General features: G+C 43.6%; 1 pseudogene across 1 annotated transcript in view; it reads right to left on the reverse strand.

The window, feature by feature from the left end:
• Nucleotides 1–4,034: 4,034 nt before the first annotated feature.
• LOC309652770 (homeobox protein Hox-D1-like) overlaps nt 4,035–27,151 on the reverse strand; it is a 34,307-nt pseudogene continuing 11,190 nt past the window's right edge. The window contains exon 4 of the transcript in view: nt 4,035–5,601. The product of the transcript in view is annotated as a homeobox protein Hox-D1-like (transcript). The remainder of the gene's footprint in view (nt 5,602–27,151) is intronic.

Raw genomic sequence — 27,151 nt, forward strand, 5'->3', positions numbered from 1 at the left:
TAAAAAAATGAGTTTTCTGAATTGGTTTTGGGGTTCTAGAATTAGCTCTCTAATCTGATCCGAACTAAAGCTGCTAATGACTCTGTTTGTAGTAAAGACAGCATTGATAGTCCATGGCAATAGAAATATGCATAATATCTCCTCTGGATACTCCTAATCAACCACTTATAAGAAGTGCTGAGGACTTCCCTGGTGGTGCCGTGGTTAAGAATCCGCCTGCCAATGCAGAGGACACAGGTTCGAGCCCTGGTCCCGGAAGATCCCACATGCCGCAGAGCAACTAAGCCCGTGCGCCACAACTACTGAGCCTGCGCTCCACAGCCCGCGAGCCACAGCTACTGAGCCCACGTGCCACAACTACTGAAGTCTGTGTGCCTAGAGCCCGTGCTCTGCAACAAGAAAAGCCACCGCAGTGAAAAGCCCACACACTGAAACCAAGAGCAGCCCCCGCTCGCCACCACTAGAGAAAGCCCGTGCGCAGCAACGAAGACCCAACGCAGCCAAAAATAAATAAATAAATAATAAATAAAATATCAGTGGCTCCCATGGGACGTAGACGGGTTCCCGTGGCCTGCATTCCGGGCCCGGCCTGGCATGGCTCCTGAAAACATTGCTGCCTTGATGTTTTCTTCCTCTCATCCTATCCCCCAACATGGGCAGATGTCTAACCAAGGGCCTGGCTCAGAGAAAGAGCTCATAAAACGGTAGCCTACTCACATTTCATGAGGCTTCACTTGTAGGCTTGGTTTCTGCAGGGGCCACTTGGCTTGGTTCTCCCTTGTTAAAGCTATTTGTCCCCACGGATGGGGTCTACACAAAGCCCACGGCCTATTGGCCAGAATATGTGTGAAAGTCACCTTGTATAGACAAACAGATCCCTGCCTGACTATGCAGACCAGAGCTGCCTCTGCCCTCCCCCGCTCCTAACTCAGCTTACAGAACAGCCTCTGAACAAATTACAACCGCATGTTCAAGCCTTGGGGTTTGAGACGGATTATGGAGTTTTTCTTTCTTCTAATGCCTCCTCAAGAATGAACTCATGTCCTGCAGCACTGAACAGGGGATTTGAATCCCTAAAGCAGGTCAGTGAGGTCAGAACCTCAACCTACCTGCACAGGTGTTATTTGCCAGACAGTGTTGATCCGAGGCTGGCCTCCCCCACCTGTCTGCTGGTGCCTGTTCAGGGAAGGTAACAAACATGGTGGGTGATGGGGAACCCACATGCTTAGGGCGCTGATATCACTCTTGACGCCGCAGCTGACAGTCGGCAGATGCCTCGCACTGGCCTTTGGAATACCTGCCCTTTTGCTACTTCCCTTCAGCCTGAACAGCAAGCATTATGGAAAGCCACATCACTGAGAATTCTGCTGCCCTCTCACGAATTGGAAGTCGTAAGTGAGTTGCAGCTGTATCAGAGACAAGCAAACGACTAAAGCAGTGAGTTGTAATTTCTTCATATCCTTCCAAAAGTTGTCTTTTTAAAAGTTATATCACTTCTATAGGTGTTACTGGTAAGAGTTCAAGCAGAGAGAACCTGTAGCGTGTACGTGTGCGTGAATGTGTATATACATCTACTCCCAAGCCCTACCTAACGTCTGAATCCCCCTCTAAGAAAACCACTGAATAGAAATTACCCATCACATCTGTCTCCAGAAAGACAAAAGCTGTTCTCTGGAGGCACGCCCCCCAAGCTCAAATATTTAAAGGTGGATCCATGTTGGAACAAGTATCAGTACTTCCTTCTCTTTTCCCCCCTAACTTTTTAGTTCATTCCTTTTAAATGGTTGAATAATAGGTCATTGTATAGATATCCAGCATTTTTACTATTCATCCACTGTTGTACATTTGGGTTTATATTGGTATAGATTGGTACGTTGATATATATATATATATCAGGCGTGAGCGACAGAATACCTGAAGATTAGATCAGAAAAGTCATGGAGGACCAGAATCACCTAGCCTTTCCTTCCCGATGTAGTCCCTAAGGGCCCTTCCAGCTCCAACATCACATGCATCCAAAAGCAAAGGTGGAAGGGAAGATGGAAGGAGCAGTTCAGATTACGTTATAAATGAAACAAAACGTAAGTGTGGACAAATCCACCGGCATGCCTTTTGTTTCCTTCAGTTCCTCCGCCAGCCTGACATCTCCCAGGAAACTGGGTCACCGTGTATTGGCTACCTCCAGTGTGCCAGGCAGTGTGGCAGTCCTTGACGTGATTCAGGAATTAAACACCATGGTGAGGCCTGAAAGGTTTCTTAAGATGACAGCTTTAATTTATTCACAACTAATTTGAAAGTAACTGGTTTGGGCTCCCTAGAACAGAAGTGGCATTACTTACAACAGCTGTTTCTCTGAGAGCGTCACAGGAAGCTGCCCATCTGACTCTTCTCACTGGTACTCCTTCCCTGCAGGGGACTGCCTTTGCAGGTGCTGGGTTATGTTGTCTACCCTGGGCTACTGACAGCCAGTGCCAGAAAGCAACATGCATCCTCAAGCGCCAGGGAAGCAGATGTATGGGAAAACCCAGAGCTGGGCTCAGAAGAGCAGAGAAATGATGGAACTATGTAGAAGCTGGTCGCAAATAGGAGTACTCCTGTTGATATGACTTTTCCACTCCGGCCAAGGCTCCCAGTTACCTCTCAAATAACAGCACGATGAGTTGGATGCGCAGCAAAAACACATGCCCTGTCCTGCCTGATTCATACATCACGGAAGGGTGGTGGAAAGATGTAAATGAGTATTTGGGGCTGAGCAGCAGACGTCAGGATGTTGATCTACTTACTTATCTAAATGAGAAGAGGCTAAGGAATAGCAAAAGACTGGTTTCAAATTGTCACTGTGACCCCTGTGATCTGAAATGGCAGCACAAGTGAGTGGAAGAATGAAATGCAAGTTAATGCCCTGCAGTTTGGCTGTTGGAGGCTTAAGTCATGGGAAGGGAGACCATCCATGTGTTCTGTCACAAACTCCAGAAACAGCGCTCCCCAACTACCACTATTTGCCTCGGGCTCAATCAAAAGCCAGAATCTCAAGCCTACTGTGCCCTGTTGTTTGTTTTAGCAAATGAGATCATCTCCGTGATCCACTGTGTAAACTGCAACGTGCTGGTAAGCAGTTACCATTGTTACTATGATAACAATATTGATGCACGCCACAGTAAGCCACTGGAGCCATTTACTACATTCAGGGTGTTAAACGGCTTCACCAGAATTGGCCACTGGGTGGCTGCAGAGAAAGTAAGAACACTCGACAGAAGCAACAGTGCCCTCCGGAGCGTCGGAGGACCTGAGGGCTTCCGGGCCTCCATCAAGGATGAGGATGACCACACGCCATGTACTGCAGGGGGCTGAGTGTTTCAAAGGCATCACAGCTCTATGGAGTACAGGTTCTAGCCCTGTTTTACAAACTTTCCCAGTTCAGTCAGTTTAATGAGCTGACTGACTTAATCCAGTGTCTGGTGAGGTGAGGATCTGCTGATTTAATAAGCAGTCACTTGGCATTTACTATGTGCCAGGCACTGTTGTATGTGCTTTACAGATATTACCTGGTTTTGTCCTCGTAACTGCCCCGTGAGGTAGGTGCTATTGCTGCCCACAGTTTACAGGTGAGGGAACTGAGGCACAGAGAGGTCAGAAGCTTACACAAGATCACACAGCCAGGAAGTGGCAGAGTCAGGATTCGAATCCGGGCTGGCTGGATTCAGAGCCCCTGCTCACAGCCATGTACTTTGCTGCCTCCTTTAAACCTAAGTCTGGCTAAATATTCTCACTCAGAAACAAACACTTTTTTTTTTCTGTAGCACATTCTGTAATTTTTATTACAAAAGGAAGTTCAAACCCTTTATATGGTATGACATTAAATGTCACCTATGAGTTCATTGCAAGCAAACCTCTCAAAAAACGTACATACTATATATATTTACATTCAAGTTTGAGTAGCTGGTGTCAAGGTATTGTTCAGGATCTCTACCCACCCTGTGGATTTGTTCAGCTACTAACTAAACAGCGACTGTATCTTCACTCGGGCACATGGAGAGGTAGAACCTGCTTTTTAAAGAAAACGAACAAACAAACAAACAAAAAACCTGTAGCGCAAACATGAAGATCATTGTTGAAGCAGCTTATACATCAAGGAGGCCCTGACTGTAGCTACCTTTGGTCATCTCAAGACTACATGGAGTCTTGTCTTTTAAATTAAAACCAGATGAAACTTTGGGTAGACGCTCTTCTGAGCACATCAGGCGGTTGGGAGAGCTCAGCACCGAGAACTGCACACGACTAAGTTAGGCAACATGGCAGCAGGGCTAGGCTGGCGGCTGGGCACCTTTTCCCTGATAAGACACAGTTAATACACACATCAGTGGCTTTAGAGACTGCAAATTAACACCCAACTGTACACCCTCAGCTCCGAACTCAGAAGCCACCAAGATACTTCCTCTCCCAAGTGAACCCTCCATTATTTCTGCCAGGCCCGCCTCCATCCCAAATTGAGCTAACAAGTCCAGATAGGGGTGGGGTGGCCTGTGAGTTCTGCAGGCCACGGTTCCTCAGCCTCGTGACTGAAGCTCATGAAGGTGCTTGGGCCTGAAAAGGCTCCCCGGGTTCTGGCCAGACTTAGTGGGGCTCGTTCCGGAGAGGGGAAGTTGCAGGGAAGTCACGGTGGTGGCCGAGGGCAGAAGCCCTTCTCGTCTCGTTCCCTTTTCTTCTGTTTCATCCTGCGGTTCTGGAACCGGATTGTGACTTGGGTGTCGCGCAGCTGCAACGAGTTGGCTACCTGGATGCGTCGGGCCCGAGTTAAGTACTTACGGAAATGAGACCCCTTCTCGAGTTCTGTTGGTTGCTGGGTGCTGAAGTCCGTGCGGATCGCGCTGGAGGAGCTGGCGAATCTGCTTTTCTTCGGGGGAGGCGTTCCTCTTCACTGTCGTCCACTCGAACGTGCTGAAGGCGGCGGGGAGGCCGCGGGGCGGGGGCGCGGACTTGGGGCAGGTGCCGCGGGCGCGGGACGCGGTCTGGAAGGCCCCGGAGTGGCCCTCGGCCGGCTCTTTGAGACACGCCGGGAAGGGGGCAGCCCCGCCGAAGGCCCCGCGCGGTCCGCCCGGCTGCTGAGGAGGAAGGAGCCACCGCCCCGGGAAGACGGTCGAGGCGGCGTAGCGGACGTGCGCCCCGCCGTCGCCGGCCGGCCGCCCGCGCGCGCGCCGGAAGTCGTACGCGGGCCCGGGCCCCGGGGGACCGCAGTCCGCGCGCCCAGCCGCGGCAGGTGCGGCGCCCGGCTCCTCGTCGGTCCCCTCCGCGGGGGCACAGCGCGTACGCGGCCGGGGGCGGCGCGGGAGGCCGCGCCGGAGCGGCCGGGGGCAGGCGGCTCACGAAGGCGCCGTCGCCGCTGCCCAGGGGCAAGGCCGGCTGCGGGACCACTGGCCGGGCGTCGGCGCGGCAGAACTTGGGCGCGAAGCTCAGCACGTCGCCGCCGCCCCTGCCGCTGCCGCGCGACACGTAGCGCAGGTAGGAGCTCAGGGTTCCGGCCCACCCACCTGAGCGCGGCGGCCGGGCCCCGGTGAGGGGCCCGCAGGACCGCCGGGGTCTGCGCCGCTCCGCCTTCCCTCTCTAGCCGAGCTGCCCTCACTGAGCCATGGGCAGGAACAAGCACATTTGTAATTATCAGTGTTTGTTGTCTGTGTGCCTTGACACTTCTGGAAGCCTGCAGAAGGAACTCTGTTGTGTGCCCGCACCTCCTATGAGATGGTGAGCTGCAGAGTTCACACGTCATGCTCCGTGGTCCTGGTGCCCATCATGGGCCTTGGCACCCAGCAGAAGATCGGAAAGTGCCTCACAGCCCACACGATCTGGTTGCATCAACTTTATTTGGCCTCCCACACGTGTAACACGTCAACACGACCATAAACACAAAGCAGGAGCAGTAACATGAGTACACCTCTCTAAACGTCTTTAGAAGAGGTGCCTGATCCTCACGCAGCCAACGTAGACAGAACCGTTTTAGCCCACGTGTAACTTGAAAACATCACATCTTTCGTGAAAACCAGATCCGTGCTGTGAAAGAAGCAAATGATGGCAGGAGAGAGCTCCTCACAGACTGAGCAAGTTGAGACACTGTCCTCCAAGCGGTGGAGGGACGGAGGTGGCACTTAGGAAGAAATGACCAACCAGGCGCAAGAGGAAGGCAAGTTAAGCTTGGGGTTGGCGGTGGGGTGGAATGCGCTACAATATCCCAATGCTTACAGAAGTGTGAGATGGAGCCCCTTCCTAAAATATCCCCCAGCAAACCCAAGTGTTTACACATCCAGTTGCTTTAAATGTAGTCCGAATGAGCTGAGTTTTACCCTTTAGAGCCTGCCTTCTTTGCCTACCCTGCAAAACTGTACCCCAAGCCTGCTGGGCGTAGATAGGATAACCCTGAGGCTATAAGACTCCAAGCCACTGCTGCCTTTTGGAGCTCTCTGACCCAAAGACTCCCACTGTGCCGAGAGGTGGCCTCACTCTCTGATCCCTCCTCTCCTCTGGGACTTCCCTTGCGTCTTGCCCTATTGGGTGGTGAGCCTTTGCCGTTATCTCTGCAAGGCCTCTCGCTGGCTGTGAGGGACTTCCCTTCACATGCCATCCTGTCGAAGTACTGCCCATATAAAGCTTGTCTTATGCTGCTGCCATGTTATGGTCATAACCAGCCCCCAGATCCTCAAACTCACAAACACTTCGGTATGAAAGGGTCTAGAATCAGCTTTAAAAGTAACATACACCAGATTGTTAGTTGTGGTCGTTTCTGAAGATGGGGCTGAATTGTGAAGAAACTCTGTAAAGGGAGAACTATGATTTGTCTGAAGTTTTAGGATTTTTTTCAGCAAGAGTGCGTGCACTATTACTATTCTACTTACAATACTTGAGTAACTCTAACAGAAAGAGTAGCTGTGTGTTAGTCAGCTAAAGTAACTGTGAGTTGACACAACAGGGAAAACCTGAAATTTGAATGGCTTAACACAATACAAGTTTATTTTTGGTGCACATAAGCTCTGACTTTTTTTGGTAGGGGCTCTCTGCTCTCAGGGGGCCCAAGTTTCCAGGCTGTTTCCTTTTTGGAGTTCCACCACAGGATTGCCATGTTTGCTGCTGAGCGAACGAAAGCACAGAAATGGCACGTTGGCTCTGGATGTGACAAGTAATGCTTCCACTCATATCCCGATGGCAACGGCTGGTCACATGACCCTTCCTGACTACAAGTGGACTGGCCATGTAGCATCCCCTGTGTCCAGGATGGGGGAAAGGAAGACAAGATATGGACGAGCACTGGTAGTCTCTCCCATACCGTGTGACTTAGTAGGTGCTTACTTAAGCGTGACCGTTATAATTTGTTAGGACAACAAGCTTCTTCATTTCTTGGAGGGGTTTCTGAGAAGGCCAGATCTGCCTTGCTATCCTCCAAATATTTAAGTGCCTCCTGTATGACAGATGTTTTCACACACAGTATCACATCTCATTTTAAGAGGATCACATAAATATCAGCCGGGTGGATTTGCGCTTCACCACATAGTAGCTTTCTGCACTTACTTCCCTTTGCAATACTGTCTATCATGCTGACTGTAATGTCAGTTGGCTGGGAATGGTCTCCTTCCTTTTGATGCAAAGGTAAAATCTTAACCTGGGAGTCTCAGCGGCCTCCACAGGGCGGAACGTACCTGAGCACCTGCACAGCTGCCCTCGGGCACCCTGACAGCCACGACCTTCCTGTGGGGCAGGGACCAGACAAGAGGCCATGGAAGGATGGTTAATTCTTTTTTCTTTTAAAAGCTGAGCTACCAAGGAACTATGTTTCACCTCCTCGGAGGATCCCACGGTTTTCAAGAGTTCAACCTTAGTAGATGTTGGCTCCGCAGTGGCTTCCGTGGTCCTTCCTCATGTACCATTTAGGAGGGAGGCTTTGGGTGACCTAGGTAAGCTCATGCATCTGTGCATGGGTTCAGTGGCCAGTTTCAAAGAAGGCACCCCATTAAAATCCTGCTGCAAATGTCAGGGAGGTTTCAAAAACCCTCTCTCTCAATTCAGGGCTGTCTCCAAAGAACCAGTCGATTACGTGGCAAATCAGACTACTCACAAACCCAATTGCAAAACATTTTGAGAAAGCGTTGGAGTTGCCCAGAAGGATTACCAGGTGTCTAAAGGTTATTATCCGAAGTCAAAGGGACTGTCGGGGTCAGAGGGGTTCCGGAGTGAGGGATGGGAGAGTCGGAGGATTCTTCTGCAGGGACTAGGAATGCTCTGTGTCGGGGGAGGGCAGGAGATCCTGTGCAGCCCTCAGAAGGGGCAGCAGGTGGTCAGCAGGTTCAGGTTCCAGAGCCTGACAGGAGGGCACGTGGGGGAAGAGCAGGGGCAGGGTGCTGTCACAGGGGAAGGTGCTGGGGCTGGACAGACATGCCGGAACCTCAGCCCGCAAAGACCCTGGGACTCGGGCGGGAGGACCTCAGGTTAATAAAGCTCACAGGCAGCACTGAGGTCGTCTTTGATTCTTGTTGTCGCCTTTCTTGGGCCTGCTTTTTGTCAACTGAAAGACACCGTGTAGCACCGAGAAGAGCAAGGAGTCGCCAGTCAGGAGGTCGGCCACGGGCCGGGGGTGGGGGGGCGCAGCGTGGGCTCGAGAGGAAGTCAGACCAGGGCTCTGGTCCCCACCCCGTCACTTAGCAGCACGTGACCCTGGGAAGATTCCCAAGCCCCGTGGCCTCAGGTTCTTCACCTGTGAAGCGAGTGGGTGTGACGAGCCGTGTCTTGTAGGGGCTGCAGGGATGCGCGTGAGCTTCGTGAAGCAGCTCACAGGACCTGGCGTCTGTGGGAACGTTGACGATGGGCAGTTATTTCTCATATTGTTTGGATCACAGACCCTTCCCCTCTCTCCTCTGGGATTTTACTTTTATTGTCCTGTTCAACACAGTCTTGAGTCTTCTCCAGAGGTTTCTCACGTTCTGTTGTTTAGCTTTGGTTGTTGATACTGTGTTTTTCATTAGTTTCATTTGTCCCTTCTCTAGTTTGCGAGGGTTGGTTGTGGGAGCAGAAGACAGCAGTCTACACTTCATCGCCATCGTGGCAGCTACAGGTAAGGCCCTAAACCTGTAAATAATTTAAGCAGACTTGACACCTTTACAACAGTCTGTTCCCCAGAAATGAATGTGATATACTGCTTGATTTATTTGCGACTTTTTTTTTTTTTTACCTGAATCTATCAGTAAATTTATACTGATGAGTAGCCTGTACTGTATAGTAGCGTCCATTAAGATCTTATATACTTTTGTTAGGCTTCTTCTTAGGTAATTTTTGGATTTTGTCGCTGTTGCGAATGGGGTAGTTTCTATTATATCTTCTAAATAGTTGGTGCTTTTTGTGTGTGTGTGGCAAGGCTCTTGGTTGTGATCTTCCATACAATATTTCTCTGGTCTCTTATTAACTCGAGTATTCCATGTACCGATTTCTTTGAATTCTCTAGGTAGATGACCATATTGTCCCAAAATATTATCTCTTTTTCAATATTCATACTTCTCATTTACTTTGATATGCATAGTTCTGACTGTGTGTTCCAGTGAACTTTTGCATTGTAGAGGGGAGAGCATACATCTATGTCTTGTCCCTGTCTTTAATGGGAGTGCCTCAAACATTTCACATTTAAGTATGTTTGCTGTAGATATTAGGAAGGGGCAGTTCCCTTCTAATCTTAATCTGCTAAAAGTTGTACTCATGTTGAATTGCTTTCAGAGGCTTTTTCCATACCCACTGACACGCTTCAATGTTTTCTCCTAACTTGTTATTGTGGAGAATTACAATTGAACTATTTTCTAGTTTAAATCATATTTTCATTCTTTAGCCACACCTGTCTGTTCATTTAACTCACTGCTACATTGAATATGCTATTAGTTTGCGTAGGATATTTGCTACTGTGTGGGTGAACTTGGCTCAAGTGTTCTGTTCATGGGAGGAGTGGGGTACTCATCTGGCTTTATAGTCAAGCAGAGCTAGTCTGGGAAAATAAGTTAAATCACTTCCCAGTTTTTTTACGCTTTAGAAGACTTTACTTAAGATGGTGATTAGTTTTTCCTGACCATTGGTAGAATTGGCCACCCAAAATGCCTGTCCTGGAGCATTTGCGGGTAGCTTGGGTGTTGAATGCAGTTCAAGTTTGTATTGTTTAAAGTTTTCTATTTCTTTATGGACCGATTTGGTCTTTTTTTTTTTTTTAATATTGTCCATTTCACCCAGGATTTCAAATTTAATTGCATGATATTTATAATAAAACTTTTATTACAGAAACTGTGAAACACACACAACAGTAGAGAATAGTATAACGAATCCAATATACTTGACACCCAGCGTCAATAATCTTCAGTACATGGCCAGTCTGGTTCCAGTGTACCCTCACCTTCCCCACATCTCTGCCAATAGAATACTGTGAAGGTAGTCCAAGACATCACGCTATTTCATCTCTAAGTATGTCAGTATGCATTTCTAAAAGACCAGGAATCTTTTATGCAACATAAACCCAAAACAATGATCATTCCTAAAAATTTAAATAAGTTTTAACTTCACCAAATATCTAGTCATTTTTCACATTCACCTTATACATTAAAAAATGTTTTTTAGTTTGTTTGGATCACAAATATGGTCTATATATTGTGATTTTTTTTGCTTAGGTCCCTTAAGTCTTTTTTAATCAGTAGGTTTCCCCTGTACCGCCTTTTTTTTCCTTGTAGTTTTTTTGTTGTTGTTGAAAATAAATCAGGTCTTGTACTTTGTCAAGTTTCCCGTTATATGGATCATGTGGAATGAAACACTTTGGTGTCATTTAACATGTACTGTGGCCCCTCAATAGTTCTTTAAGTTGGTAGTTACGGGTAGGAGCTTGATTAACTTGTTTGTTTATTTACAAGACTGCTACATAGGTGATGTATGCACTTCCATTAGGAAGAACGTAATGTTTGCTGTCCTTTGTGCTGAAGTTGGCAGTCACTGATGATCATCACCTTCATTTATCCATTGGGGGTTGCAGAGGGGTAATTTTCAAATTCTCTCATTCATTTGTAGTTTATTACCTGAAATACTTTCATATGTAGAAACTTTTCCTTGTCCACCATTTGCTTATCTTGAGGGAATCATATAACATACTTGCTGTGTCTTTACATCACTTAAATATCTTTTGCATCTATATTTTATACAGTTTTAACTTATCTTGTTTACTTGTTATTTTTTCTTTAATATCTGGTCATATTTTCAAAAAAAGTCTGTTTCATAAATATTTTCAAATAATTGGCATTTGTTTGTTGGCCTTACTCTTTTCTAATTCATTATTTCTACACTTATCTTCATTATTTCCTACCTTCTACTACTTAAGGTTTAATATAATGTTCATTACCTAGCTTCTTGAATTTCTTGGGTGATTTAAAGATTTCTTCTTTTCTAATGCATCTAGTTAAGGCTATATATTTCCCTTTGAGTACCATTTTGGCTCTACTGCACAGGTCGTACTATATAACTTCATGTGTATTGATTGAATTGTTTTACAAGTTGACTAAATCACTCTATTACTTAGGTTATTAGAATTTTTTCAATATATATCAGAAAACTAGGGAGTGTAAAAATTATTTTTGAGAAGGCTGTGAAGATGATGATGAGAGATGTGTTATTTGGGGGAAGTTTCAGAGCCCGGGGGTGTTTTATTTGATTATTATTATTATTAATTACAGAAGAGACAATCGTATTTAACTGCTGGTGACAGAGCTGGGTTTATCCCAGTAATGCAAAGAAGTTTAACACTAGAAGATCAATCAATATAATTGGCCACATGTAACAGTCAGGGATTGTCCAGGGAAATAGAAAGCACTGTAAATATTTAACACAGAGGGAATTTAATGCAGGGGATTGGTTACACAAGTGATAGAGAAGCCAAGCAGTGGAGACTTGGGAAACCCATTTATTAGCAACACGAGAAAATCACTCTCACGTCTAGCACGGAAGGACCAAGAGAGGAGATAGTGTTACTGGAACCTGGGTGTTGGATTCAACAGGATCTGGAGCCATGATGGGTCAATCTGATGGTGGCTGAAGCCATGGAGAATACATAACCATTGAAGGAGAAGCCACCTGATGCAGAGGAAGGAGAAAATCTCTGACTGCTCTATCTTCCAGGGTTCTAATCTCTTGATGGTATTTCCAGTTAGCTGAACCAAAATGGCAGCCACATGTTGGCTAGTTTGAGTTGCAGCCTGCAGGGGTCAGCCCCTGTATAATCTAGAGCAGAGCAATGAGGAATGAGGGGTGCATCTGGGAATGAGTAAGCCCAGGATTGCCTTATTACAATAACAGATTGAATGAGAAAAATCAGATCTAAATCGACACAGGCAAGTATCTAATAGAAATCGACATCCATTCATCGTAAAAAGAAGTGTTAGTCCAAAGTGTTCAACTGGGATTATGAGTTTTGGGGAGGAAGACCAGAGAGATAAAGTGCCATTCTGATGACATTATATCAAGGGTACATACTATCAACATGATTTATCACTGTTGATATTTACCTTGATCACCGAGCTGAGGTAGTGTTTGTCAGGTTTTCTCCTCTCTTGAGCTCAGATGTAGAAGTAAGGAAGAGAAGGAAGAGAGGAATCTAGCACTTGGATCATTTCCTAAATAACCAGCCCAGGAATCAGTGCTAACTGTGGCTAACTTGTCACATGGATTACAACCCAACACAAAAAAATCAGCCCTACTTCCTGCAGTGTAAGAGAAGTCGTCCACCGTGGAAAACAATCAGTAGGATCACAGTGTGTATAGAGAAGATATGGGGGTTTGTGTCCAACTTAGAGGGGCCCTGAATATCAGAGTAAGGGGTGTGGACCTTATTTTATGGGTGGTGGAGAATTAAGCAGCAGAGTGACATGATCACATGTGGGCTCTTCTCATCCTTCTTAGTTCCTTTTGGGTGTGGGGTTTGGATCTGTTTTCTCATATACTGCCTGTCTGCCAACTTTCCTCACGGGGTATGAGGAAGGCTTAAACGTTTTCAGTTTGAAGTGTACCTATGAATACCTCCAAAGAAGGGTGCCATTTAAACTCCCATCTGAGAACAATCCTTTGCTCATTTTGAGATCAAGGTGTTTCAATAAGAAACACATTCAGGACTACAGTTCTGCAGCCTGTGGAAGGAAAACCACATTCACAGAAAGACAGACAAAATGAAAGGCAGAGGACTTTGTACCAGATGAAGGAACAAGATGAAACCCCAGAAAAACAACTAAATGAAGTGGAGATAGGCAACCTTCCAGAAAAAGAATTCAGAATAATGATAGTGAAGATGATCCAGGACCTCGGAAAAAGAATGGAGGCAAAGATCGAGAAGATGCAAGAAATGATTAACAAAGACCTAGAAGAATTAAAGAACAAACACCTAGAAGAGTTAAAGAACAAACAAACAGAGATGAACATTACAGTAACTGAAATGAAAAATACACTAGAAGGAATCAATAGCAGAATAACTGAGGCAGAAGAATGGATAAGTGGCCTGGAAGACAGAATGGTGGAATTCACTGCCGCAGAAGAAAATACAGAAAAAAGAATGAAAAGAAATGAAGACAGCCTACGAGACCTCTGGGCCAACATTAAATGCAACAACATTCGCATTATAGGGGTCCCAGAAGGAGAAGAGAGAGAGAAAGGACCCGGGAAAATATTTGAAGAGATTGTAGGTGAAAACTTCCCTAACGTGGGAAAGGAAATAGCCACCCAAGTCCAGGAAGCGCAGAGAGTCCCAGGCAGGATAAACCCAAGGAGAAACACGCCAAGGCACATAGTAATCAAATTGACAAAAATTAAAGACAAAGAAAAATTATTGAAAGCAACAAGGGAAAAACGACAAATAACATACAAGGGCACTCCCATAAGGTTAACAGCTGATCTTTCAGCAGAAACTCTACAAGCCAGAAGGGAGTGGCACAATATATTTAAAGTGATGAAAGGGAAGATTACTCTAGCCAGCAAGGATCTCATTCAGATTCAGCGGAGAAATCGAAAGCTTTACAGGCAAGCAAAAGCTACGAGAATTCAGCACCACCAAAGCAGCTCGACAACAAATGCTAAAGGAACTTTTCTAAGTGGGAAACACAAGAGAAGAAAAGGACCTACAAAAACAAACCCTTAACAATTAAGAAAATGGTCATAGGAACATACATATCAATAATTACCTTAAACGTGAATGGATTCAATGCTCCAGCCAAAAGACACAGGCTCGCTGAATGGATACAAAAACAAGACCCATATATATGCTGTCTACCAGAGACACACTTCAGACCTAGGACCACATACAGACTGAAAGTGAGGGGATGGAAAAAGATATTCTATGCAAATGGAAATCAAAAGAAAGCTGGAGTAGCAATCCTCATATCAGATAAGATAGACTTTAAAATAAAGACTGTTACAAGAGACAAGGAAGGACATTACATAATGATCAAGGGATCAGTCCAAGAAGAAGATCTAACAATTATAAATATAAATATATATGCACCCAACATAGGAGCACCTCAGTACATAAGGCAACTGCTAACAGCTATAAAAGAGGAATTCGACAGTAACACAATAATAGTGGGGGACTTTAACACCTGACTCACACCAATGGACAGATCATCCAGATAGAAAATTAATAAGGAAACACAAGCTTTAAATGACACAATAGACCAGATAGATTGAATTGGTATTTATAGGACATTCCATGCCAAAACAGAAGATTACACTTTCTCCTCCAGTGCACACGGAACATTCTCCAGGATAGATCACATCTTGGGTCATAAATCAAGCCTCAGTAAATTTAATACCCCGAATAGCCAAAGCAATATTGAGGGAAGAAAACGGAGCTGGAGGAATCAGACCCCCTGACTTCAGACTATACTACAAAGCTACAGTAATCAAGACAATATGGTACTGGCACAAAAACAGAAATATAGATCAATGGAACAGGATAGAAAGCCCAGAGATAAACCCATGCACCTACGGTCAACTAATCTATGACAAAGGAGGCAAGGATGTACAATGGAGAAAAGACAGTCTCTTCAATAAGTGGTGCTGGGAAAACTGGACAGCTACATTTAAAAGAATGAAATTAGAACACTCCGTAACACCATACACAAAAATAAACTCAAAATGGATTCGAGACCTAAATGTAAGACCAGACACTATAAAACTCTTAGAGGAAAACACAGGAAGAACACTCTTTGACATAAATCACAGCAAGATCTTTTTTGATCCACCTCCTAGAGTAATGGAAATAAAAACAAAAACAAACAAATGACCTAATGAAACTTAAAAGCTTTTGCAAAGCAAAGGAAACTACAATCAAGACGAAAAGACAACCCTCAGAATAGGAGAAAATATTTGCAAACGAATCATCGGACGAAGGATTAATCTCCAAAATATATAAACAGCTCATGCAGCTCAATATTAAAAAAAAACAAACAACCCAATCCACAAATGGGCAGAAGACGTAAATAGACATTTCTCCAAAGAAGACATACAGGTGGCCAAGAGGCACATGAATAGCTGCTCGACATCACTAATTATTAGAGAAATGCAAATCAAAACTACAATAAGGTATCACCTCACACCAGTTAGAATGGGCCTCATCAGAAAATCTGGAAACAACAAATGCTGGAGAGGGTGTGAAGAAAAGGGAATCCTCTTGCACTGTTGGTGGGAATGTAAATTGATATAGCCACTATGGAGAACAGTATGGAGGTTCCTTAAAAAACTAAAAATAGAATGACCATATGACCCAGCAATCCCACTACTGGGCATATACCCGGAGAAAACCATAATTCAAAAAGACACATGCACCCCAATGTTGACTGCAGCACTATTTATAATAGCCAGGTCATGGAAGCAACCTAAATGCCCATCGACAGATGAATGGATAAAGAAGATGTGGTACGTATCTACAATGGAATATTACTCAGCCATAGAAAGGAACGAAATTGGGTCATTTGTAGAGACGTGGATGGATCTAGAGACTGTCATACAGAGTGAAGTAAGTCAGAAAGAGAAAAACAAATATCGTGTATTAACGCATATATGTGGAACCTAGAAAAATGGTACAGATGGACCGGTTTGCAGGGCAGAAGTAGAGACACAGATATAGAGAACAAACGTATGGACACCAAGGGGGGGAAAGCAGGGGTGTGGGTGGTGGTGGTGGTGCTGGGATGCATTGGGAGATTGGGATTGACATATATACACTAATATGTATAAAACAGATAACTAATAAGAACCTGCTGTATAAAAAGTAAATAAATTTCAAAAAAAAAAAAAAAGAAACACATTGAGTTCACCTGTGTTCTCTTTATTCTTTCAGGTCAGGCTCCGTCCAGTGGCTGCTCGACATCGTGGCCCCAGACCCAGGCAAGCATGAAGTCTCGATGAGGGGCCAAAAACACCAGCTGAGCATCCTCATTGTGTATTATGAATTCTCTAACCTATGGTTGGTCATGTGCACAATTGCATTTCCATCTGAATTTTGGTCATAGGCTTATTTTTTTGCTTAGGTATCTATCAACTTACTGTCTTGACCTCTCTGTCACTAGAATGGTGGAGCTGCTAACCAAACACAAAAGTCTTAGGTCCTTTTGACTTAAGCAAAAATGACACTAAATTACTAAATACTTGTTTCGTACGCTCACTTTTCTGTAATAATGATAGGAATGTGAGGCCTGGAATTTGGACTGTGCAGGCACTTGTTTCTTGTGTACTGACATTTAACGTGTACACTAGCTGGGAGGGGCCAGAATGTTTATCCTGTTAGGAGGAGAGTCAAAGGTCTCTGTCTCTTGAATGTGCCAGAGGATAATTTAGGAAAGGACTTGGTTTTGTGCTTCTGGAACTCATCAGAACATTGTGCCCCTCCCCAGACCTAACCTGCCCTCCTACTGCGCCTGGTTGGCCATTTCCTCCTAAGTGCCACCACTGTCCCTCCAGCACGTGGAGGACGCTGGCTCAGCTTGCTCGTTCTGTGAACAGCTCTCTCTTGCCATCATTTTTTTTTACAGAGCTTTTTTTCCCATTTATTTGTTTGTTTATTTATTTATTTATTTATTCATTCATTCATTCATTCATTTATTGGCTGTGTTGGGTCTTCATTGCTGCACGCGGGCTTTGTCTAGTTGTGGTGAGCAGTGGCTTCTCTTGTTGTGGAGCATGGGCTCTAGGCACGCAGGCTTCAGTAGTTGTGGCTTGCGGGCTCTAGAGCGCAGGCTCAGTAGTTGTGGCGCACGGGCTTAGTTGTTCCGAGGCATGTGGGATCTTCCCGGACCAGGGCTCGAACCCATGTCCCCTGCGTTGGCAGGCGGATTCTTGCCCACTGCGCCACCAGGGAAGCCCCTCTCTTGCCCTCATTTTGTTCTTTCACAGCATTGATGTGCCTGTGTAACGATCAGGCACCTCTCCTACAGATGTTTGGAGACGTGTGCTTGTGTTACTGCTCCTGTTTGTGTTTATGGTCATGCTGACATGTTACATGTATTGGAGGCCAAATAAAGTTGATGCAACCAGATCGCGTGAGCTGTGAGTAAGATGTTATTTAACAAACACTTTCTGATCTCCCACTGAGTGCCAAGAACCATAGTGGGCACCAGGACCACAGAGCATGACACATGACCCTTACCCGGAGGTGCTCACAATCTTGATAGCTTGGTTGCTGCAAACCTTTGACTGTTTTTCAGAGTTCTGACAAAGTTGGTTCTGACAGTTTCCGCTTGATTTTTTGATGTTTCTCTGGTTCTAAAGATTTCCTCTTTAGAAACTTTAAACGTATGATATCAGTTCTTGAACAGTTGTAGTACTATTCAGGTTATGCATTTCATCTAGGGTGAGTTGGGTAGTTTCTGAATTTTGAGGAATTGTGCAGTTCCATTTAGGTTCTTGAATTTAGGTACGTAGATTTGTTCTTAGTGTTTCCTTCCGATCCCAACATCTTTAGTGTAGGGCTTGTAGACTTGTAGTGATATTCAGTGTTTCCTTTCTGATATTAGCAATTCATGTCTTCTCTTTTTTTACTTTGTTTATCTGGCTAGAGTTTTATCAACTTTATTGATCTTTTCAATGAACCAGTTTTGCTTTCCATGATTTTCTTTTCTTTCTGATTTCTATTGTTTTCTTCTGTTTTTTGTCTGTTTATTGGTGTGTGTTTGTTTTCTGATTGCTTTGGGTGAAGTTTTTTCTTCTTTTTCTTTCTCAGTTAAGGTGGAAGCAAAGATTATTGATTTGTGGTCTTTCTTCTTTCTTAATCTAAGCATTAAATGCTATAATTTTCCCTCTTAACACTGATTTAGCTGCATCTCAGAAATTTTAATATGTTGCACTTTCATTTTAATTCAGTTCAGTACCGTTTCTATTTCCTTGAGAATTTCTCTTTGACCTATGGATAACTGTTTAATTTCCAAGTGTTTTGAGATTCTTCTTATCCTTCCATTATTGTTTGATTTCTAGTTTGATTCCTTTATTGTCAGAGAACATACTCTGCATCATTTAAATTTTTTAAATGTGTTTTTATGGCACAGGATGTAATCTATTTTGGTGGATGTTCCACATGTGCTTGAAATAAATGTGCATTTTGCTGTGGTTGGTGCAGTGATATTTAGATCCATAGTGTTTGTGAATCACCCAGGGCCCAGTCTGACCCTTGGGCAATTGTTCAATTCGCCATGCTTTTCGTATTCTGTTTATGGTGAGACTTCTGCATGCACAGCTCAGGTCAAACCCAGGAATTCCTACAACTTGATGGAACCCCTTGCTTATATTTGCTCCTTTCCGCTATCTTCCCTCACTCTCTGGCCACCAGGAGACTCCCCTCCTGGTCCTCTAACTCTGTGTGCGGGGTCTTTAGTCTCCTCACTCTGTTGTGTACGTCCCTTGAATGGACTTGCCTAGATGACCGAGTGATGAGATAATAGAAAAATAGCAAAACAGTTACCTCTCACGTTTTGGACAAAGGTTTTCCCTTACGGAGAGAAACATTACCCTCCCTCAGAGTTTTAGGTGTCTGTCATGCTGTTACTGAGGCTCCCGCCACAGGGTTACAGCTTCGGGCCTGGGGCTTTTGCTTCTACCTACGTTATAAACCCGTCAATATATTCGTGTTATTTTGCTTTACATCAGTGGTCAACAAACTTTTCCCGCAAATGGCGAAATTGTAAATATTTTTGGCCTTGTAGGCCGTATTTTCTCTGAGGTAGATTTTGTATTTTCTTTTTGTATTATATTCATGATAACTATATGTTTATGTATTCATATTTAACATTTATCATTAATTTAATTACTTAATTGCTCAACTTAATTACGTAATATTAATATTCAATTTAATACTTATAATAGTAATTAATTTATATTATATTTTTATATTTAGTCTTTACCTAATGTTCTTTCTTTTGTTATAGGATCACATCCAGCATACCACGGTCCATGTAGCTGTCATATTTTCTTAAACTTCTCTTTGCAGTGCCAGTTTCTCAAACTTTACTTTTTTTTTTTTTTGATGACATTGACAATTTTGAGGAGTACTGGTTAAGAATACTGTAGAATGTCCCTCTACTCGAATTTGTCTTGTGTTTCTCTCATAATTAGAGTGTTGTTATGAGTTTGGGGGAGGAAGACCAGAAAGGTGAAGTGCCCTTCTCATTGCATCATATCAAGGGTACATACTATCAACATGACTTCCCACTGCTGATATTGACCTTGATCACCTGGCTGAGATAGTGTTGTTGAGGCTTCTCCACCAAATAGTTACTCTTTTCCTCCCCTGTTTCCATACTCTAGTATTTGGAAGGAAGTCACTATGTGCAACCCACAGTTAAGGAGTGAGGGTTATATGTTCCACCTCCTTAAGTGGGGGAGTGTCTACATAAATGATTTGAAATTCTTCAGCACGAAAAATTTGTCTCTTCTCCCCCATTTATGTATTTATTCAGTACTTTTGAAATCTTACTATGAACTCATGGATATTTATTCTATGCTTTGGGTTATAATGCAGTATACTTTTATTTAATTGCTCAAATTGTTCCAGATTTGACCATTGGGAGCTCTTTCCATTGACTCCTGTGGTCCTTTGACATACCCCCATCATTGTTTGTTTGTTTTCGAGCATTTCCTTGCTTTATGGCACAACAAGATGTCCCAGGCTTATCTTGTATACTTCCTGCCTCAGCTCTAGAATTATCCATTTCTCTAAGGATCCCTGGCTTCCTTTATTGGGAAATCAGATTAGAAACCAATGCTAGGTGTGTCCATTGCTACTGGTGTGTCCTTGCTTCTAGGCCCTGTCAGCTGACAGAGCAAGGAAATATATGTGTGTATATTCCACTTATGTTTCATAGTTCTCAGGTAGCTGCTTCATAATTTTTCCTAAGGTTTGTATTTGCTTTAAGTGGGAGGGACAAGGAAGAGTATGCTTAATCCATCTTGACCCTAGACCATTTACATTTAATGTAATTATTGAGATGGTTGGTTTAAATATACTATTTGCCTGCTGTTTTCTATTTGTCAATCTGTTCTTCCTTTTTTCTCTTTTCCAGACCTTTTCTGATAAATTGAGAATTTATATGATTCCATTTTATGCATACTATTTGTTGACAGCTATATATCTTTTGTGTTTTCTTTGTGGTTGCTCAAATGTTTTCAGTATCAAGTTTTACTTACCACAGACTATTTTCAAATAATATTATAACAATTCGGGCATAATGTTATATCCCTAAAATAGTAAACTTCCATTTTCTCCCTCTCATTCTTTGGATTATTGTTGTCACAAGTTTTACTTGTACGTATTTTATAAATTCTTCAATGTATTGTTGCTGCTTTTGCTTTACACCAGGAGCCAGCACACTTTTCCCATAAAAGGCCAGATAGTAAATATTTTAGGTTTTGCAGACCATCCAGTCCGTAAAATATATGTGTTTAAAACTACTCTTGGGCTTCCCTGGTGGCGCAGTGGTTGAGAATCTGCCTGCCAATGCAGGGGACACGGGTTCGAGCCCTGGTCTGGGAGGATCCCACATGCCGCGGAGCAACTAGGCCCGTGAGCCACAGCTACTGAGCCTGCGTGTCTGGAGCCTGTGCTCCGCAACAAGAGAGGCCATGACAGTGAGAGGCGCGCACACCGCGATGAAGAGTGGCCCCCGCTCGCCGCAACTAGAGAAAGCCCTCGCACAGAAACGAGGACCCAACACAGCCATAAATAAATAAATAAATAAAAACAATGCAACCTGGCTTTAAAAAAAAACCAAAAAACAAAAAAAACTACTCTTCGTTCAAAGGCTGAAAACAAACAGAACAATCCAGATTTGGCCTACAGGCAGTAATTTGCCAACCTTTGCTTTAGACAATTATCTTTTAAGGTGTCTAAATGTAAGAAAAAATTATCTTTTATATTTACCCTAATTTTTACCATTTCGGGTGCTCTTCATGTTTTGGGTATATATCCACATTTACACATATTAGTATACTCCACCTGCCTGAAGAACTTTCCTTAAAATTTCTTACACTGTATTGCTGGCAATGAATTATCTCAGATTTTGTTTGTCTGTAAAACTCTTTATTTCCCATTCATTTTTGAATAATATTTTTACTAGGTATAGGGTTCTGGGTTCAGAGGGTTTTTGTTTTTGTTTTTCCCTTCTTTTAACACTTTAAAGATCACTCTTTTGGGGACTTCCCTGGTGGTCCAGTGGTTAAGGCTTTGCCTTCCAGTGCAGGGGGTGCGGGTTCGATCCCTGGTCGGAGAGCTAAGATCCCGTATGCCTCAGTGCCAGAAAACCAAAAAACATAAAACAGAAGCAGTATTGTAACAAATTCAATAAAGACTTTAAAAATGGCGCACATCAAAAAAAAAAAAAAGATCACTCTTTTGTCTTCTGGATTACATACTTTGTGATGAGAATCTGCTGTAATTCTTGTCTTTGCTTCTTCGTATATAATTTTTATTTTTCTTCTTGTTGCCCTTATTTTCTTCTTGTATATTTCTCCTTATCTTTGTTTTTCAGCAGTTTGAGTATTAGGTGTCCTTCTTTTTATCATGCTTAGTGTTCCATGAGCTAATTGGATCTGTGTGTGTGTGTGTGTGTGTGTGTGTATGTGTGTATTTTCTCTTTCAGTAATTTTAGAAAATTCTTGTCCATCATCTTTTCAAATATATCATCTACCCTGACCTTTCTCTCTCTCTTTCTTATTCTGGAACTCCACTAACATACAAACTACATCATCTGATATTGTCCTACCACTCTTGGATGCTCTATTCGGTTTTTCACTCCTTTTTTTCTCTTTGTATTGATACTATGTCTCTCTACTGATTTGCCTATTCTGTATATTTCATATGAACGCAATAATAAAGTATGTGGTCTTTTGTGTCTAGTTTCTCTCCCTAAACATATGGTATTCAAGGTTCATCCATGTTGTACTTCGTTTATTTTTACTGACAAATAATATTACATTGTATGAATAGATCATATTTTTATGCATTCATCTGTTCATGGACATTTGGGTTGTTTCCTGATTTTGGTTATTATGAATAAGGAATGCTGCTATGAACATTGTGTATAGGTTTTTGCATGGACATACGTTTTTGTTTTCTTGGCTATATACTTGGGAGTAGAATCGATGGATCGTATAGTTACACTCTATGTTTAAACTTTTTGAGGAACTGCTGACTCCTTTCCACAGTGGCTACACCCTTTTATGTTCCCACTAGCAATGTATGAGGATTCCAATTTCTCTCTATCATCACCAACACTTGTTATTTTCTATCTTTTTCTTTCAGCCAGTGAGTCTGAAGTCCTATGTCACTGTGGTTTTGATGTGCACTTCCCTAAAGATCCTGTTGAGCATCTCTTCTTTTGCTTATTGGCCACTTATATATCTTATTTGGATAAATGTCTATTCAAATCTTTTGCCCATTTTTAAATTGGTTTATTTGTGTTTTCTTAGTGGAGTTGTAATAGCTCTTTATATATTCTGGATACTAGACTTTTATCACATATATGACTGTCAAATCTTTACTCCCAATCTGTGGATAGTCTTTTCATTTTCTTGATGATGTTCTTTGAAGCACAAGCAATTTTAATTTTACTGGAGTCCAATATATCTTTTTCTGGTCACTTGTGTATTGGTGTCTGCTGTGGACTAAAATGCGTCCCCTTCAAATTCATATGTTGAAACCCTACCCCACCATGGGATGGTATTTGGAGATACGCTTTGGGGAGATAATTAGGGTTAGATTAGGTCATGAAGGTGGAGCCCTCATGATGGGATTAGTGGCCTTAGAAGAGAAAGATCTCTCGCTGTCTCTCTCTCTCTCCATTTTTCCAAGTACACAGGAAAGGCCATGTGAGGACATAGAAAGAAAGTGCTCATCGGAGGGTTCTCACCAGAAACTGAACCCTGCCAGACCTTGCTCTAGGATTTCCGGTCTCCAGAACTGTGAGACATAAATTTCCATTAAGTCCTCTAGTCTGTAGTATTTTGTTATGGCAACCCAAGCAGACCGTGTCATATCTAAGAAATCATTGCCTAACACAAGGTCATTAAGATTTACTCCTATGTTTTTCAGTAACTATTACTCATAATAGTTTATCATACTTACACATACTTGAAGCATTTCATGTTCAGTAACACTTGTGAGACTGTCCTGTGGAAAAGAGATGCAGAAAGGGGAGAATGGGGCATTCCAAAGAGTGGACCTCCCTGGGTGAGTGAAGAGAGTATCCACTCCACGAAGTTCTCCCTGAACCCAGCAGGAGACGGCAGGAACAGTATCCACATGTCTGTGGCTGTCTGTGTGTGGGATGTGTCTGGCAGTCTGCAGGGGTAGCTGACAACCCAAAGCTGAAAAGGAGACACAAGGAAGAATAGTTATCGCTTGTTTTCTGCAATAGAGAATGCAGCCATTGCTTCCAGAATCCAATCAGATGTTCAAGCCCTGCCTCCATTTACAGTACAATGAAATAGAGTTTCAAAAGCAAACTAGGTTGTGGCAACCACAAGTCCCTCTTTATCCCTCACCACTTTACTCATTTTTTTAAAATTTTATTTATTTGTTTATGGCTGTGCTGGGTCTTCGTTGCTGCACGCGGGCTTTCTCTAGTTGCGGCGAGCAGGGGCTACTCTTCGTTGTGGTGCACGGGCTTCTCACTGCGGTGGCTTCTCTTGTTGCGGAGCACGGGCTCTAGGTGTGCGGGCTTCAGTAGTTGTGGCACGCAGTCTCAGTAGTTGTGGCTCGTGGGCTCAGTAGGTGTGGCTTGCGGGCTCTAGAGTACAGTCTCAGCAGTTGTGGCACACGGGCTTAGTTGTTCCGAGGCATGTGGGATCTTCCCGGACCAGGGCTCGAACCCGTGTCCCCTGCATTGGCAGGTGGATTCTTAACCACTGCGCCACCAGGGAAGTCCACCACTTTACTCTTGAGCTCCACACACTGCAAGACACTCTTGCTAACCCCTGGGTTGAGGTGGGGTGCACACCTGTTTGGGTACCATGATCCTTTTCTCACCTTAAAAGACAACTCCATGGACTCCTACAAGAAAGCAGTGGGAGTTCCAGGAAATAGATTACAGCCACTCTCAAGTCAGCACAGCTTCTGCAGACATTGGTGTTTACTCATCACAAGAGCAACTGCAAACAGTCTGTGGGAGACATGGAGTTACCATTGTAGAGAATCTCTCAAGTTCCCAGAGAGGGGTAAGGCGACTTCCTCAAGATCTCACCCTGGAGAGCTAGCGCTGTGTGTGGCCTCCCATGGCTGGCAGTGGTTGGCGAAAAGGGTTTTGTGGAGGGAGAGTGGGAAGGACCCAAATACAGTCAGAGTGGGGGTAGAGTGGTCCTTGTCCTGGTCTCTGTAAACTTGGACTTTGGGTTCAACCCTGTAGCTGGAGAAATGGCCTGGGAAGCCCAGGGTCGGGGCAGAGGGCTCCTCCACATCGAGAATGAAGGTCCCTAGGACTTCCCTGGCGGTCCAGTGGTTAAGGCTCCACGCTTCCAACGCAGGGGGCACGGGTTCAATCCCTGGTCTGGGAACTAAGATCCCGTCTGCCATGTGGCACGGCCAAAAAATTTCTTAAAGTTGAAAAAGAAAAATGAAGGTCTGTGTTTATTCTCTCTACAGATGTTGGAACATGGATGCCCATCTCTTTGGGAGACATTCTGACTCCTGAGACTCTGGGGGTGGGGCTGGGGGAGGCCTTGGCTCTAATCCAGGCCAGGTAGATCTCTGAGCCTCTTCATTCATGTAACTGGAACCAAGAGTAATTCTTCACTTTGTAAAGGATTAATCAAATGTCTTTCAAGTTCACTCCAAAGACAGTTCAATTGATGAAAATATACAAGACCCGTTACACCTGAGGGCCCTAGACCAGGTGCAAAACTTATAGTAGGACCTTAGGAGAGCAGAGTGCTCTAGAGATACTGTTAGACAGCTTTCACCTGTGTCTTCTGCTGTGTTGCGTCTTGCTCTGTCACATGGTGCTTCTTAAACTTGACTATGTGGTGATAATTGTGGAAGCTGGGAAACAGACTCACACTTTTCTCTGTGTGCATGTGTGGAGGGGAGGTGACACTTTCTGAGTAATAAATGTTTGAACCAGAAAAGCAATTCTTACCAGTAGGTGTCCTCTAGTCCCATTAGGTGTTCCTGCTGTTCAGTCAGGGATGGCAAGGGAATTTGAAATTGGAAAAGTTTGACAACTTAAAGATTCCAATTAAAGAAACTTAAAACAACCTGAAAAGGATTATGATCCGTAGGCTAATTTCCAGAGTGTCATCTGGGATGCTGTACTGGAGTTGGGACAGCAGCTCCTGAGGGATGTTAAAAATTTTGCTCACGACTGTGAACTGTTTCTTGCTTAAATCTGGAAGTATCACATGGGTGAATGAAAGCAGAATTGCAGTTAGGTTTACTCCGCTAAAGGAAAAGCCTCGCTAGCAAGGAGGGATGGAGTTGAAGCAAAAATCTTGACGTGTTGATATGATACATTTATAAATTGCAAGATGATTACTGACATAGTACTAGCTACCACCTCCATCCTGTCACATTTCTTTTTTGTGGTGAGAACATGTGAGTTCTACCCTCTTAGCAACAGTCAAGTATATGATACACTATTATTTGCCATAAGCACCATACTCTACATTAGATCCCCAAACTCGTTAATCTTATAACTGGAAGTTTGTACCCTGTGAGCAATATCTCCCCATTTCCCCCATCCCCCAGCCCCTGGGAAACACCACTCTCCTCTCTGTTTCTCTTGAGTTTGTCCTTTTTATATTTCACATATAAGTGGTATCAAACAGTATTTCTCTTTTGCTGTCTGACTTATTTCATTTAGCAGAATGCCCTCAAACTCCATCCAAGTTGTTGCAGATGGCAGGATTTCTTTCTCTCACGTGGCTATACATACCACATCTTCTTTATCCATTCATCCATTGACGGACACTTAGGTTGTTTCCTTATCTTGGCTATTGTGAATAATGCTGCAATAAACATAGGAGCGCAGATATCTTTTCAATATCATGTTTCCATTTCCTTTTGGATGTACACCCAGAAGTGGAATTGCTGGATCATATGGAAGCCTTCGTGTTCTTTGATGCACAGAAGTTTTTAATTTTGATGAAGTCCAATTTATCTATTTTTTTTCTTTTTTTTTTTAACCTGTGTTTTTTGGTGTCCTAGCCATGAAATCATTGCCAAATCCAATGTCATGAAGCTTTTCCCTTATGCTTTCTTCTGATAGTTTTATACTCTTAGCTGTTAAGCTAAGGTCTTTGATCCATTTTGAGTTAATTTTTGTATGTGGAGTAAGGTAAGGGTCCCAGCTTTATTCTTTTGCATGTGAATGTCCAGTTTCTCCAGTATCATTCGTTGGAAAGACTGCCCTTACCCATTGCACGTCATGGTGCACTTGTCAAAAATCATTTAACCGTACATGCAAGGGTTTATTTCTGGGCTCTTTCTTCTGTTCCATTTGTCTGAATGTCTGTCTTCTTGCCAGTACCACATTGTTTGATTATCTTTGTAGTAAGTTTTGAAATCAGGAAGTGTGAGTCCCCCAACGTGTTCTTTTTCAAGATTGTTTTCGCTACTAAGGGTCCCTTGAGATTCCATATG

Source organism: Balaenoptera physalus, assembly GCF_965194825.1.
Source record: "Balaenoptera physalus genome assembly, chromosome: X".
Taxonomy (NCBI): domain Eukaryota; kingdom Metazoa; phylum Chordata; class Mammalia; order Artiodactyla; family Balaenopteridae; genus Balaenoptera; species Balaenoptera physalus.